Source organism: Eurosta solidaginis, chromosome 1, assembly GCF_040869045.1.
Source record: "Eurosta solidaginis isolate ZX-2024a chromosome 1, ASM4086904v1, whole genome shotgun sequence".
Classification (NCBI taxonomy): domain Eukaryota; kingdom Metazoa; phylum Arthropoda; class Insecta; order Diptera; family Tephritidae; genus Eurosta; species Eurosta solidaginis.
The window spans coordinates 302,794,694-302,809,889 of NC_090319.1; the positions used below are offsets into that span (position 1 = coordinate 302,794,694).

At 32.7% G+C, this 15,196-nt stretch overlaps 1 protein-coding gene across 9 annotated transcripts in view; it reads left to right on the forward strand.

Annotated features, from left to right (window-relative positions):
- The window catches only part of LOC137237551 (uncharacterized), a 1,245,508-nt gene that overhangs the window by 1,150 nt on the left and 1,229,162 nt on the right, over nucleotides 1-15,196 (forward strand). For 2 of the 9 annotated variants that reach the window (XM_067761305.1, XM_067761304.1), the window contains exon 2: nucleotides 8,285-9,507. The gene's annotated coding sequence lies outside the window, so the exon portion shown is untranslated. Of the gene's footprint in view, nucleotides 1-19; nucleotides 311-1,685; nucleotides 1,864-8,284; nucleotides 9,508-15,196 lie in introns of those variants that run through there. The other 7 variants (XM_067761308.1, XM_067761311.1, XM_067761310.1 and 4 more) reach the window with 7 other exon arrangements.

Sequence of the window (15,196 nt, forward strand, 5' to 3'; positions counted from 1 at the left end):
TAGCGCGCTATTGCGTATACACCACACACACGTTTGCATGTACATACATGCATAGACGAGTAACGAATCATTGCTATTTGTACGAACGTGCACACGATTTAAGTTTTGTTTGGATTTCTTGACTTATTTTTTCGAAATCCTAACGAAGACTTGAGGTGAAAATTGTTGGTGCTGTTGGAATAGTTGCTCATTCACGCCGGAACGTTGTGATTGTTCGTGTCGTTTGTAGCGCGAGTTGGACGTTTAATGTAAAATCGTTCACTAACAGAATTTTTCGAAAAAAAGTATAGTGACAAAATCATATTTTAACGTAAGCTTGTGTATATGTATATGTAATGAGTGTTTGTGTGCGCGTGCACGAATTATTGTTTGATGAGGAAAATAATAATTTGGCGTTAAGTGGTGATTAAAACAAGAAATTACTTTAATTACAATTAATTGCAATACAGCAAAAGTGCTTGTGGAGTGAATGTGAAATCGATATGAAAAGTACACTATATATACGTACATATGTAGATGCGTACATATGTACATTAAGATTACATATAAATTGAAAGAATAAATTAATTTTAATCACGCTTAAGCTACACAATTCATTAACTACGAAAGCAAAAGTAAAACGTGCAAAATTGTATAGAGAAAATATTAACAAAAGGAAAACAAAAAACCAACAGAGAATAGGGAAAAACAAAAATAACAAAAACACATGCTATAGCAACAAAAAATTAAATTATATAAAAATACAAAGAAAGAATTCTTAAAAAAAAAAACGTTAAAAATCGAAATCGCATTTTTGCATTGCGCTTTGCCATCGCGCCAGATTTCGCATTTACAAAAGCAACAATTACAGCACATTAAAATAACGGTGCATACAACAACAAGCAAAAAAGCAGCAGAACGTTGAATGCTGTAAGCATTAGCTCGATGGTGCTACGGGGCGTATGAGTGCTTCCAATTTGGCAAAGCACACACACACAGATACTTTTATTTTTTTGGCAGTGAATTAAAAAGCGTACTACGAGGCGTAAGAGTGCTGCAATTCGGCAGCTGCGTTTTTTTGGGGGAATTAAGTAGCACAAAGCTTTTAGTGAAGACCTACTAACATACATACATACATATATACGTAAAAACTATGTTACTATATGCTTCAAAAAATATTGGGATAAATATTTGAAGCAGGCACTTTTTTACGAAGTGGCTGGTTCCGCTGGATAAAAACAATTTTTTTTCGTCGGCAATAAAGAACAACAAAAGTTGGATGTTATGTTTATATAAAAAAATGCACTAAACAAACTATTCAAAAAGTTAAAATAACATTAAAAAAATGTGAAAATATTATTTTCGAATAAAAAATACATTTTAGATTAAATAAAAAAATCTGCTATTGATATTAGAAAAAAACTGCAAAGTTTTCAAACGACGATGGTTACTAGGACATGTTTCTGAATTTCACTTTTTTATCAGCTAGCTTCTCGAGAGCTGCGTATTGAACTCGAAATCTCCAACATTCATGCTTTATATTGGTGTAAAGGCAGATGCAACAAGAAAGCAATACTTAGAGACCAATTGCAAAGCGAGCAGCGGGGCATTCATATGTCTGAGTTGTTAAAGGCATCTGTCTTTACACTGGTATGAATGTTGGAGATTCGAGTTCAATACTCAGCTCCCGATAATTTAGCTGATGAAGAAGTGAAATTCAGAAACATGTCCTAGTAGTCATTGTCGTTTGAAAACTTTTAAATTTTTCTCTAATAACAATAACAAACACAATTGTTTAAAGCAACATGAGCATGTCTCGCTAATTAAATACAGTTAAAAAGTCTGCACAAACAAAACCCACAGGAAATTTTATATTTTCCTCTTGTAAGCCAAACTTGAAAACTTTTTATTTGAAAATACAGTGACGAACAATAGTTTACATACACCCCCTATTTCCGCTGGATTGAAAGACTAATAACTTATCTGAAATACATGTTTATACAGTTTTATTTTAAATCTTTTTCTAATAAAAATAAACTAAAAAAATTCTTACATTAATATAAAATAACAACGTTATTAGAAAAAAACTTTAAAACGGCGATGACAAAAGTGCACACACAGCACAAAAAAGCCTGTTTTAGTATGAACAATTTCAGGCAACACTAAATAATATTGTTGCTTAGTATTTAGTCAGTCCACCGTTAGTATCAAGATAAGTTTGAAGCCGTCGTGGCATTGAGGCTAATACATTTCTTAATATGCAGGTAATATACTGTTCCAAACTGCTATAACGCAGGACAGCAGTGCTGGAAACCTGTTTTTTTTTTTCAAATTATCCGTTCTAAAATTTCTCAGAAATGCTCAAATATTAAAATTCGTGCTTTTTGGTGGTGTTTATAATTGTCTTCGAGTATAGTAAAGCAGCCAATCCTTAACAGTATGTGCCGTCTGCTTTGGATTGTCATCCTTCTGAAAGATCCAACCTGCACCGAGCTCCAACTTATCCAGCAATGCTTTCCAAATATCTTCCAATAAAGACTTGTCTATAAAATCTATATGATCATATTACGCTCAATAAAGTTAATTCTACCAACTGCAGAGGCCGCCACAGTTTCCCAAACCATAACACTGCCGCAACCATGCTTTATAGTCAAACAAACACTTTTGTTCTTTCATCGCCATCAAAAATATTGAACTTTGCCTCATCAGTAAACTGAACTTTTTGCCAAAAATCCGACCCTTTTCCATGTGTGCTTTCGTGAGCTCCAAGCAAAATTTATGGGTTTTCCAGAAATAAGGGCTTTTTGTGTGGTGTTCTGCAGTAAAAACCGTTCTCGTGCAGAGCTCTTTGGACTGTTTTTGAATGCGTACGGTTGCTTGATAAATTTGCTATATTTTCGGCTCATTTCGGAGCAGATACTTTTGGAGTTTTGTCCACTGCTATCAAAATTAAGCTGATATCTCGTGTCGTACTCTTATTTTTTCCTACAAATTGATGGGATGGCACATACTTGTTTTATGCAGACTCCGAACGGTATTTGCAAGGCAGATATGTTATACATTTAAGCCTGTAAGTATTTCTTGAACTCTTGATCTAGAAATACCCAAGAAATTCTTGAACGTTTCGATTGAAGCACACAGACAGCAACTTGAACGAAATTTGTAAAGAAAGTCAATAATAATGTAAAACAAATATCTTCTAATAAAACCTCAATTTTGGCTTAAAAGAAAGTACTGAAAATTTCGTGAGCGTGTTATGATCTGCATACCAATATAAATTTGACTAATATAATTTTTTTCAAGTTTTCCGAAAACCGAATGGAAAAAGAAAATTTTTATGGCGCAAATTCATATCCGTTGTGTTTGTTTTGAATGTGAATGTTGCTCTTGAAGAAAATAAAACATTTTGCAACTAAGCTTGATTTAGAAAACTTAAGAGATGACACTGTTACCCAATACTTTTGTTTTGGTTAGTCGCGTTTAATTTTTTTGTTAAATTTGTTATTAATTTGAGTTGCATAACAAGTTGATTCAAAAATTTATTAACACCATACAAAATTCTTAAAACTAAACACGAATCTTAACTACTCAAATGTTTCATTTCTGATGGTATGACCATATTAATGTCGTGACCAGTTGAATGGCAAGTTGATTCAAAAATTGAATTAAACAAAAATCCATTGACCCTAAGAATTGAAATCAAAGTGCATAGATGATAAAAATGAAAATATATGAACACATAATTTTTAAAATTTTTATTATTTGGGTTGGAATTTTTTAGAAGAAGTTAGACGTAAATTTTTTTACAACTAAAGGATTATTGATATAAGTGTACAAACATTTCGTTGAAAAAAAATCTAAATTTAGATGTCAAATAACTAGAAAAGTTGAAATTGCTGCACAACCTATTTGTATCGTTGATGTTAAATTATAAAAAAGAAAATTTTTCACAAAGTTAATTAAGCTACTTTATTAAACTAAAATTTAGCGGGCTAAAAAACGGCATTTTCGGTTATTGATTTAAATGTGAATCCGCAACAAGCTTATACAAACTATAATGCCACCCATAGCAAAAAGGGGGTATAGTGCATTTACGATTTTTTTAATGCCCGTCAATTTCTATAATTACATTTTACTCACTAACTAAACAAAAATTAAATTTATTTAATAGTTTGGGAAAAATTTAAACAAGGTGACATCAGAACAGACAAAGCGACAGCTGTTTCCAAGATACCTTTTAAAATTTTCCAAAGCGTTTTCTCTCGGGAATGGGATTTGAACGCGCACTCCGCGTCATTTCCCAGTAGTGAAAGATAAAACAAGGTTTAAATTTTAAAGTTTACTTTAAATATCTTAAATTTCCCTAATTAAAACTAAATTTTCTCAGATTTCACTTTTCACAATTTACTGCTTTTGTGCTATAAACGGAAGTATGTAACTCTTTTATACTTAACAACAAAAAGCAAAAAATATTACATATACCCTCCGGTATCCGTCTTTTCAAAGGGTACGGACATATTTTCGTGTAATTGGTTAGTTTTTAATAGAACGACGTACCTTTTTATCTAAAATATTGAAATATTAAATATTTCAATGATGACAACAACCACAAACCCATGTTATAACTATAACAATTTCGATTATTACTGTTTTCTCTCTTTTACTCGATTACAATTAAAGTAATGATACTGCCAACTTTTCAAATTAATATTGCAGTAATCATAATCGTTAGAACAAATGTTACGATTGTACGTGCTACCCTTATTCATGTTTATATAAAAAAATTTCATACAAATATCCACACACAAAAAAATAGATTTGGGAAAAGCTTCAAAAATCCTTAAAAAAGTTCGACTATGCGTGAGTATATTTTTACGTGAGCGCAAAAAAAATATCACGAGTAAGCAAAATTTTAGTTTGATTCTACCCGAAAATCATTGCAATGCTGACAACGAAAACCCGAGTAAAGTAAAAACGGCGTATTTTTTTTTTCGAAAACAGCAATTTACATGAATAAGCGAGTTTTTCACTGATTCTTTGGCAGCAACAATAATAAAAATATAGCAACAATTACACGTACATGTGAAAAAATGTATTTGATCTACAAAAAGTTACAATTTGAATAATCCCTGCAAAAAATAGTGCGACTAATCCCTAAAGAGAGCCGTCTCTGATTAATCTCTTTTGTCTACATTGGGGCATAATTGATCCCCTCTAGTCCCTTTTAAGAAACATAAAAAAAAGCTGCAACGAAGTGAGTTAAATAAAAAAGATTATAGGTTCGATTCTAATTATTTAAGAAAAATGTGGAGCCCTATACCGAAAATAAATGACTTGAACCATATGTTTCATTAGCGTCGACCCATATCTCTTGTAATGAATTAGCGAATTAATAATTTTTATACTTAGATGTATTTAGCAATCTTTTGCAAGTTTTAATATTCCGTTTAACATGTACATATAAAGAGATTAGTCTTCATTCCTTCCCATATGGGTACAAAGGGGTTGATCCTATCGTTCCCTTTCGGGTATAAATGGGTACAATTAGTCTCTTCATAGGACATGCTCAAACAATAGGGAACAGTTCTACGCATACAAAGAGATAAAAACTGGCATTAATTGCTTACTCCTTTGCAACTCATACCGGACTTATCTCATTTTTTTGCAGGGATAACAAAGTCTCAAACATAAACATCATTTTGGGTTTTGCATGAAATAGTTTTTCAAAGGCGTGAAGAAAATATAAATGCTAGCTGTATAAGTAGGAAATTTAAATTGGAATTAGGGTAGAGTAATTTTGGTAGCCGCCAACATTTCCCCAAAGCGCAAACGACATTAAAAGAGTTAAGGCAGCCTTTGGAAGGCCTATAACTTGTTTTAATAAAATTGAATGGGCTACAAAACTGCAAATTCAAAAAAGCTTAGAAAGCTTTAAAAGAGTAACACATTTTCATAAAACGTTCTCAAATTTGTTTGCTCAGTTTAAAAATTCATCATGGTATATTATAAATTATCGAAAAAAAAAATTATTTTTTATTGATTTAGGAAAATTTAAAAATTAAAAACGTGGTAATGAATTATCGCACTTTTCGGTTTTTCGAAATTTTCGATATCGAAAAAGTGGGCGTGGTTATAGTCCGATTTCGTTCATTTTAAATAGCGATCTGAGATGAGTGCCCAGAAACTTACATATCAAATTTAATTAAGATGCCTTAAAATTTACGGACAGACGGCCGGACAGACGGACGGACGGACGGATGTGGCTAAATGAATTTCTTTTTTTATCCAGATCATTTTGATATAAGAAGCCTATATCTATCTCGACTAGTTTATGCCGTTACGGGGTACCGTTATGCGAGCAAAATTAGTACACTGTGAGCTCTGCTCAGCTGAGTATAAAAAATGTTTGCATGTTAGCGAGAAGAAAATAAGTGTTTTCTTATATTTTATTTTTCGAATTTGATATTTATTTATTATTCGAATAAAAAATAAATAGTTTCTTCGTTATTGAAATAAAAGTACTTGGGCGACCGAGCTTTGCGCGGCAACTTTTCGTTGTGCTGGCAACGTTTCTTTTTTTAATTTTGAATAGGTGGCAACCTTAAATGGCAACCCTACTCAAAAATATCCCTATTGTAATGCGGAGTGAAATACCTTTCGTTTGATACCCATATCGGCATATCTCATGCAATTTTTTGTTTATTTCGAATAGGTGGCAACCTTAAATGGCAACCCTACTCAAAAATGTACCTATTGTAATGCGGATTGAAATACCTTTCGTTTGATACCCATATCGGCATATCTTATGCAATTTTTTTTAATTTCGAATAGGTGGCAACCCCAAAATACTCAAAAATATCCCTATTGTAATGCGGAGTGAAATGCCTTTCGTTTGATACCCATATCGGCATATCTCACGCAATTTTTTTTTTAAATTGAATAGGTGGCAACCTTGTGAAACATTCTGAGTGGCAACACCTAAGTAGAAAGTCTTAGAAGGTGATACGTTATCTCTGTGCCAAATTTCATTTAAATCGGTTGAGCCGTTCCCGAGATCGTTCGGCTATACCAACAAACAAGAATTGCTCGTTTAAAGTTATAAGATTTCTTTTAATAAACAAAACTAATTGAAGGGATGTGTGAAATAACGATATAACTTAAAAATCAACCTTTTGAGTAAAGTGAAAAAAACTTAGCAATGCAGGTAAAAATAAATTTATAATAATCCTCTTTGGTAGGCTTTGAAAAGTAGGATTCTTTGATAAGAAAAAGTAATAAATTTTATATATACATAATTTTATTAGAAAATGGATGAATTCTTTTTTTTTAGTTATACCGTTGTTCCATAGATCGAATATCAAATATTTTGATTGAGATACTTTATTAAACAAAATAGTGGATACATTAATAACCATTGTTAAATACATTTTATTCTATTATTTAGAAATGCTTATAACTATTTGTTTTTTCTTTTGTTATTTTTAGCAATCTTTTTTTTACTACTTTTATCAATTTCAAACTTTTTTCTATTTTTAACAATGGAGTTCTCTGTCTGCTTAGTCGTTTTTGAAACCACTTCAATTCTTTTATTTTTCAGTTCTTTCTGGTCTACGACATTGAATATATTTTCATACCATTTCGATGCTTCTCTACTGCAAAATTTTATTAGAGAGTTATACCGTTATTCCATAAATGAAGCTAAAATCTTTGTTTAAATATCTCTATTATTTTCTAAGATTAATATGGTATATGTATGCGATCGTGCTCTTTTTATTTAGTTGATTTATGGAAAAACGGTGTAACTCGACGTATACCATTATTCCACACATCCCCCCAATTGTATATTCGTCCTTATTGACCTTTTATTCGCTATTTGCATAAATTTTGCCCAATTCTAACTAAACCAAAAAAAACATATCGGCGGATTTCAGATAAGAGCATCCTGTATTTTCTTCCGATAACAATAAGACATTTATTTGGCTACAAAATTTTACTCTTCGCCGATTTCGTGCGAAAACCACAACAAAAAAGAATCATAAAATTTCAAAAATTAAAGAAATAGGTTATAAATAAACTTTAGTAAACCGCTTGCAAATTTTTCTTAACAAAAACACAAAATAATTTCATGAATGTTTGAATCGTGTTTTTTTATATCCAAAAAAAAAAAAAAAAAAACAGTCAATTAAACAAAAAAAAAAAAAAAACACAATAGGAAAAAATATACAAAAATTTCGCGTTGCCAATTGCAAATTTTTCCTAACAAAACACAAAAATCATGAATGTTTAAATCTTTTTTGTTTTGCAGAATATAAAAAAGAAATCAGTTAATTAAAAAAAAAAAAAACAATACGAAAAAAATATACAAAAAGTTTGTATGGACAAATTCTTAAATGAAAAAGATTAATTGAGTTCGGTGAAATTAACAGCATCTTCTGAGAAAAACAACAACATTTATTTAGCATATTTCAACAAGTGGAGAAGCTGGAAATCAAGCCTAAAAAGTTTGCGAAAAAAGCGTCTAACAACATTTGAGATTTCTACTTGTCGAAAAAGCGCAAGCATATTTTATGCAATTAACATCATAATTTAACTTAATTTACGTTTTTTAGAATTTGTGCAAAAAAAAAAAAATTTAAAAGTGAATTATTTGTAAAGCATACACAAGTAAGCACATTCACGCGCTGCATGCCTAGCACACTAAACGACCTAAATGACTGTGAGTTGGCGCGGTTAGTTAGTTAGCATCGTTATAGAAACCAAAAGCATTTTTACACCAAGCATTTTGAGTGCGTGGTGCGCCGGTTTTTGTGTTTTATGCATGAAAATTGAATTATTTACACTTGAAATGCGTGAACGTGTGCGACGTTTTAATGTGAGAAAGTGTTTCCAACGTCAGTAAGTTAATGCGTGAATAAACAAAACTATAAAAATTACTTAAAAGTGTGTATATGTGCGCTTATACAGATATAGATGTGTTAGTGCCAGCTGCTCATTTAAGTTTTAAAAGCAATAAAATTTAATAAGGTAATATTGTAACTGAAACGCAATTTAGTAAATCACACAAGCACGACGAATAGTGACATAAACAGAACTTTTGAATTACTCTACGGGAGAAGAAAAACTAAAAAGAAAGCACAACAAAAACTAAATTGCAACAAAACAATAGTAATATACTCATTGAAATTTCAAGGGAATTCTTAGTGCTCCTCCCGCAAACAACTCGTATTTCTGCTTAGTAAACAAGAAAAATTGACACCAACAAAAAATAGCAGCAAAAATAAAAAAAAAAAAAAAATACACATCCCCAAAAGTTTCCAAAAACAAGTGAAAACCCAGTGTTATTTACTTCACTGCTACTGCAAGTTAAAGTATCAAGTTTAATGCATACACACACATACTGTTGCAATACATACAACAGGTGAAGAACTTTCCAACTTAAACATTAACCTAAGTCCTAGGAGACTTTTACATCCACACACAATCAACAGCGGAAGGCAAAAAAAAAAAAACTACAAGGCTAGTATTTCGGTGAGTGTTTATGACTTTGTTGTTTTTTTCCATTTATTTTGCTGTGCTATACCTATTTGCTTTTTTATACATATTTACTTTACGTATATTTTCACGTTTTTGCTGATTAGACAAAGTGGAGCTTTAGCTTTATTACTCAGCGCGCTGTTTACAGCTTTATTATGACTAAGAGATTGTAAAATACTTTAATTAAATAATAAACTGATGGCGTTTTGTACGTGTATGTGTGTGTTGAAGGTGTAATTTTCAGTTGGTATGTATGTGTGTTAAGATTGTACACTCAGAGAAAAACGCCGTTCTAAAATCCAGTACCACCGGACTCAATTCAAGCTTTTCATGTTCTTACTTTTTTGTTCTTGAAAAACGTACGACCTGTTCTTAAAACAACAACTCTGTTCTTGAACTGACAACCATTTTATTGAAAACAGAACGGCTGGTCTTAAAATATGAACAAATGTTCTATTGATGAGAACAATGTTCTTAAATTAAGTTCAAGAAAAAAGAAACGGTATAATTCGTGTGCACTACTATGTTAAATACAACATTTGGCACGAGCTATCAAGCAGTTGAAGTGGCCTAGCGGCTATAATGTTGCGGTTGCGATCGTGTGGCACAAGTTCGATCACCATCAAATTCTGAACTTTTTTAAAACAATTTTTTTATGTTCTCTTTTTTTTTAACTCTTATTTTTCATTCAGTTCCATTCACATATGCACAGTTAATTCTCAAACTTGTTAAGAAATGTTTTATGTATATGTGCAGATTACGTCTTCAAATAAGAATAATTTCTCAATAAGCGAAATGTATGAAAAAATGCATATTATAAATTTTTCCTTAAACTCTTGAATTTTAATAAAAAATTTTTTGTTATAAATATTTTTTTATTTATGACAAACAAATTATTATTAATAAAAAATAAATGGGTACCTATTGAAAAAAATACGTACCCCTCCCACCAAAGATCAAGCGCGAACCGTTCTTGAATTGAGACCGAAAAATGCTAAATCGACCCCAAATTGTTCTCGAAGCGTGAGAACAAAAAATCTTAAATCAAGCCCAAGAATGAGCACAGAAGTTTCACACATCAATACCAAACTGATCATCAAATACAAACGGTGTGTTTGGAAAAACTTTTCTTAAAACAAGCCCATCGGTCACGAGTTAAGAAAAACGTACTTAACAGACTTTTGTCAACGAATGTTCTTAATTTTGAACTTGTTTCGTTCGTTTTAGAACGATTTCTTTGCTGAGTGTAGGTGTATTTGTGATTGTGATTTTTTTCTGTATAATATGGAAAGCCTTTAGTAACACTAAATCTGCTAACGTCAGAGCATCGATTTTTCTGAAACTATGTTACGTATTTTATTGAAAGGTGTTTTAAGGAAGGCGTGTCATAATGTCCACGGCCTTAATGTCAGTTGGATTTATGAGCACTTCAAATGTTCGTAAACTTCATTCACTCGCTAAATTCTTTAAATTTAGCTTTATTATGAACCAGAAAACCTCGATTTGATCGTAAGACCATATCGCGAAAAATACCGCAACTATATATTTACTATGTCGAGAGCTGTATAAAAAAAAAAAATCTCCAGGGTGGATAAGAATTTTAGTTGATAAGTTCATGCTACTCACAAAGATTTCTCAGCAGAATATTGTTTAATTTAATATTTCACTCTAATGGAAACCAGAAATTATTAACCAGGTGGATGCCTCAGACAAATATCAATAATGAACAAGTAAGGACGAGATTGTCATCGGCTATGTCGAAGACTTCATACCTTTCATGAATGGGGCTGAACAATAATCTTATCTCATTCGTAATATCCAAATAATCGGCTGTATAAGATATGAAATATATAGTGAACAGATGTATGTACATACCTAAGCGATTTTTAAGATAAGTGTAAAATAAGTAAGGAAGGCTAAGTTCGGGTGCAACCGAACATTACATACTCAGCTGAGAGCTTTGGATACAAAATAAGGGAAAATCACCATGTAGGAAAATGAACCTAGGGTAACCCTGGAATGTGTTTGTATGACATGAGTATCAAATGGAAGGTATTAAAGAGTATTTTAGAAGGGAGTGGGCCGTAGTTCTATAGGTGCACGTTTTTTCGAGATATCGCCATAAAGGTGGACCAGGGGTGACACTAGAGGTTGTACGATATGGATATCGAATCAAAGGTGGTAATGAGTATTTTAAAAGGGAGTGGACCTTAGTTCTATAGGTGGACGCCTTTTCGAGATATCGCCAAAAAGGTGGACCAGGGGTGACTCTAGAAAGTGTTTTTACGATACGGGTATCAAATTAAAGGTATTAATGATGGTTTTAAAAGGAAGTGGCCCTTAGTAGTATATGTGAAGGTGGTGTTTTCGAGATATTGACCAAAATGTGGACCATAGTGACCCAGAATCACCATATTTCATTCCTTTTTTCGTATTTGGTATAGAAATATGGCATTTTTCTCATTTTTGAAATTTTCGATATCGAAAAAGTAAGCGTGGTCATAGGCGGATTTCGCCCATTTTTAACACCAAGATAAAGTGTGTCGATATAAGTACGTGAACTAAGTTTAGTAAAGATATATCGATTTTTGCTCAAGTTATCGTGTTAACGGCCAAGGGGAAGGGCAGTGTATAAAAAATAGGCGTGGCTTAAACCGAATTCTCCCATTTTCACAGAAAATAGTTATCGGCATAGAAGCTATGCCCTTACCAAATTTCACAAAGGATTGATACATTTTTGTTCGACTTATGACATCAAAAGTTGTCTAGACAAATTAAATGAAAAAGGGCGGAGTTACGCCCATTTTGAAATTTCCTTTTATTTTTGTATTTTGTTGCACCATATTATTACTGTAGTTGAATGTTGACACAATTTACTTATATAGTGTAAATGTATTAAATTTTTTGTTAAAATTTGACTTAAAAAATTTTTTTGTTTAAAGTGGGCGTGTACGTCATCCGAGTTTGCTAATTTTTATTTAGCACATATATAGTAATAGGAGTAACGTTCGTGCCAAATTTCATCATGATATCTTTAACGACTGCCAATTTACGGACTGCAAAACTTTTGTATTACCTTCTTTTAAAAGTGGGCGGTGCCACGCCCATTATCCAAAATTTTACAAATTTTCTATTCTACGTCATAAGTTCAACCTACCTACCAAGTTTAATCGCTTTATCCGTCTTTGGTGATGAATTATCGCACTTTTTCGTGTTTTCGAAATTTTCGATATCGAAAAAGCGGGCGTCCTTATAGACCGATCTATAGTTCATTTTAAATAGCGATCTGAGATGAGTGCCCAGGAACGTATATACCAAATCTCATTAAGATATCTCAAAATTTACTCAAGTATTCGACGGACGGATGGACGGACGGACGGACATGGCTAAATGAATTTCTTTTTTCGCACAGATCATTTTGATATACATAAGTCTATATCTATCTCGATATCGAAAGTTAATATACTCTGTGAGCTCTGTTCAGCTGAGTATAATAAAAAAATAGGTAGGTAGTTTGTGTGAGGATGCAAAGTGTCACGTTTTTTGTGGTCTGCATGAAATAGCTATGACAGTGAATCACTTATCATAACAGTGTATAACGTAAACGTAAGCATTCGGTGAAATTTGAAGCCTCTAGCTGTTAAAGTGGGGCAGTAATTACGAGAACCTTCTTATCTGAACAATCGGTTGTTGGGGATATATGCTATATGTACGACCGATCTCACCGATTTTGTCAGACAACAATATGCGCAATATACGAAAGCATATGGTGAAGATTGAAGTTTCGATCTGATAAATTAAGGAAGATATGACAAAAATACTATTTTTCCTGAAAAATCGCTTGTATGGAGGATACATGCTATAGTGGCCCGAATCGGCCAGCTCCGACAAATGTGTAATCGGACACCTAAGTAATCTCGCTCACAAAATTTTGTGAAGATTTCTCAAGAATTGAGGTACTAGTTTCATACAAACAGGCAGACGGACAGACGGACATGGCTAAGTCAACTCAGCTCTTCATCCTGATCATTTCGGTATACTTATTGGTGGGTCGGCCTATCTCTTTTCCTTTAAGGACTTACAATTTTGAGATATATCATATCATTTTCATAAAATGTATAAAAATAGCGGAATTTTTTTCCTTATATGATAAGATGGATACATTTTCGCATCTCAAGACTCAAAATCAAAAGATTTTTTGTAAGCCAACCATACGTCAATTGAGGCCACTTACCACGAAGGTTGGGGAGCCAATTTTATGTAACTCGCAAACGGTAAGGGTCCCTGGGGGCTAAGCTAAGTAAGTTCTTTTAATACCAAATTTTTTACTGCCACTGTTTTTAAGGAACCCATTCTTTTCTGTGGAACGAGGAAGTGAAAACAATTTCCTTAAGTACTGCTTTATAATAATTTTTTTTTTTTAATTTTATATAATAATTCTGAAAAAATTGAAACAATGTGACATCAGGATAGGCAAGGCGACAATTGTTCCGATTATTCCTTGTAACCCTCTTCAAAACCTTTTCTCCCGGGAGTGACAATGTTCGGTTTTTATTTTCATTCAACTGTTTAACAAAAAAGGAATTCTTTCCTTAATTGACCTAATGGCCACTTGATATAGCACGAGTTGACTGAATGTCCATTTGCGAGGAAAATTGGTCACAATGTCAACTCGTTTGACATTTTATGCTTTTGGAACTTGAAATTTTGACCATTCCATATGAGCGTAGCTTTAATGGAAGCTGTGGCCATTTAGAGGTGTACGAAGGTCAATGGACGTTGCGACCGTTTGTGTCACCCTCCGACTTCGGCACTTGTCTAGATGTACTTTGGCTTGCGTCGCTATTCCTCAAGAATCAGTTGTGTTCCGGGAATCTTATTATACTCAAGTGAGCAGAGCTCACAGAGTATATTAACTTCGATTGGATAACGGTTGGTTGTACAGCTATAAAGGAATCGAGATGGATATAAAATTCCATAAATCAAAATCATCACTATCGAAAAAAATGTGATTGAGCCATGCCCGTCCGTCCGTCTGCCCGTTAACACGATAACTTGAGTAAATTTTGAGGTATCTCGATGAAATTTGGTATGTAGGTTCCTGGGCACCCATCTCAGATCGCTATTTAAAATGAACGATATCGGACTATAACCACGCCCACTTTTTCGATATCGAAAATTTCGAAAAACCGAAAAAGTGCGATAATTCATTACCAAAGACGGATAAAGCGATGAAACTTGGTATGTGAGTTGAAATTATGACGCAGAATAGAAAACTTGTAAAACTTTGGACAATGGGCGTTACGCCGCCCACTTTTAAAAGAAGGTAATTTAAAAGTTTTGCAAGCTGTAATTTGTCGTTGAAGATATCATGATGAAATTTGGCAGGAACGTTGCTTCTATTACTATGCATAAAAATAAAATGCTTAATAAAAATTAGCAAAATCGGAGAACGACCACGCCCACTTTAAAAAAAAATGTTTTTAAGTCAAATTTTAACAAAAAATTTAATATCTTTACAGCATATAAGTAAATTATGTCAACATTCGACTCCAGTAATGATATGGTGCAATAAAATACAAAAATAAATGAAAATTTCGAAATGGGCGTGGCTCCGCCCTTTTTCATTTAATTTGTCTAGGATACATTTAATGCCATAAGTCGAAATAAAATGTACCAATCC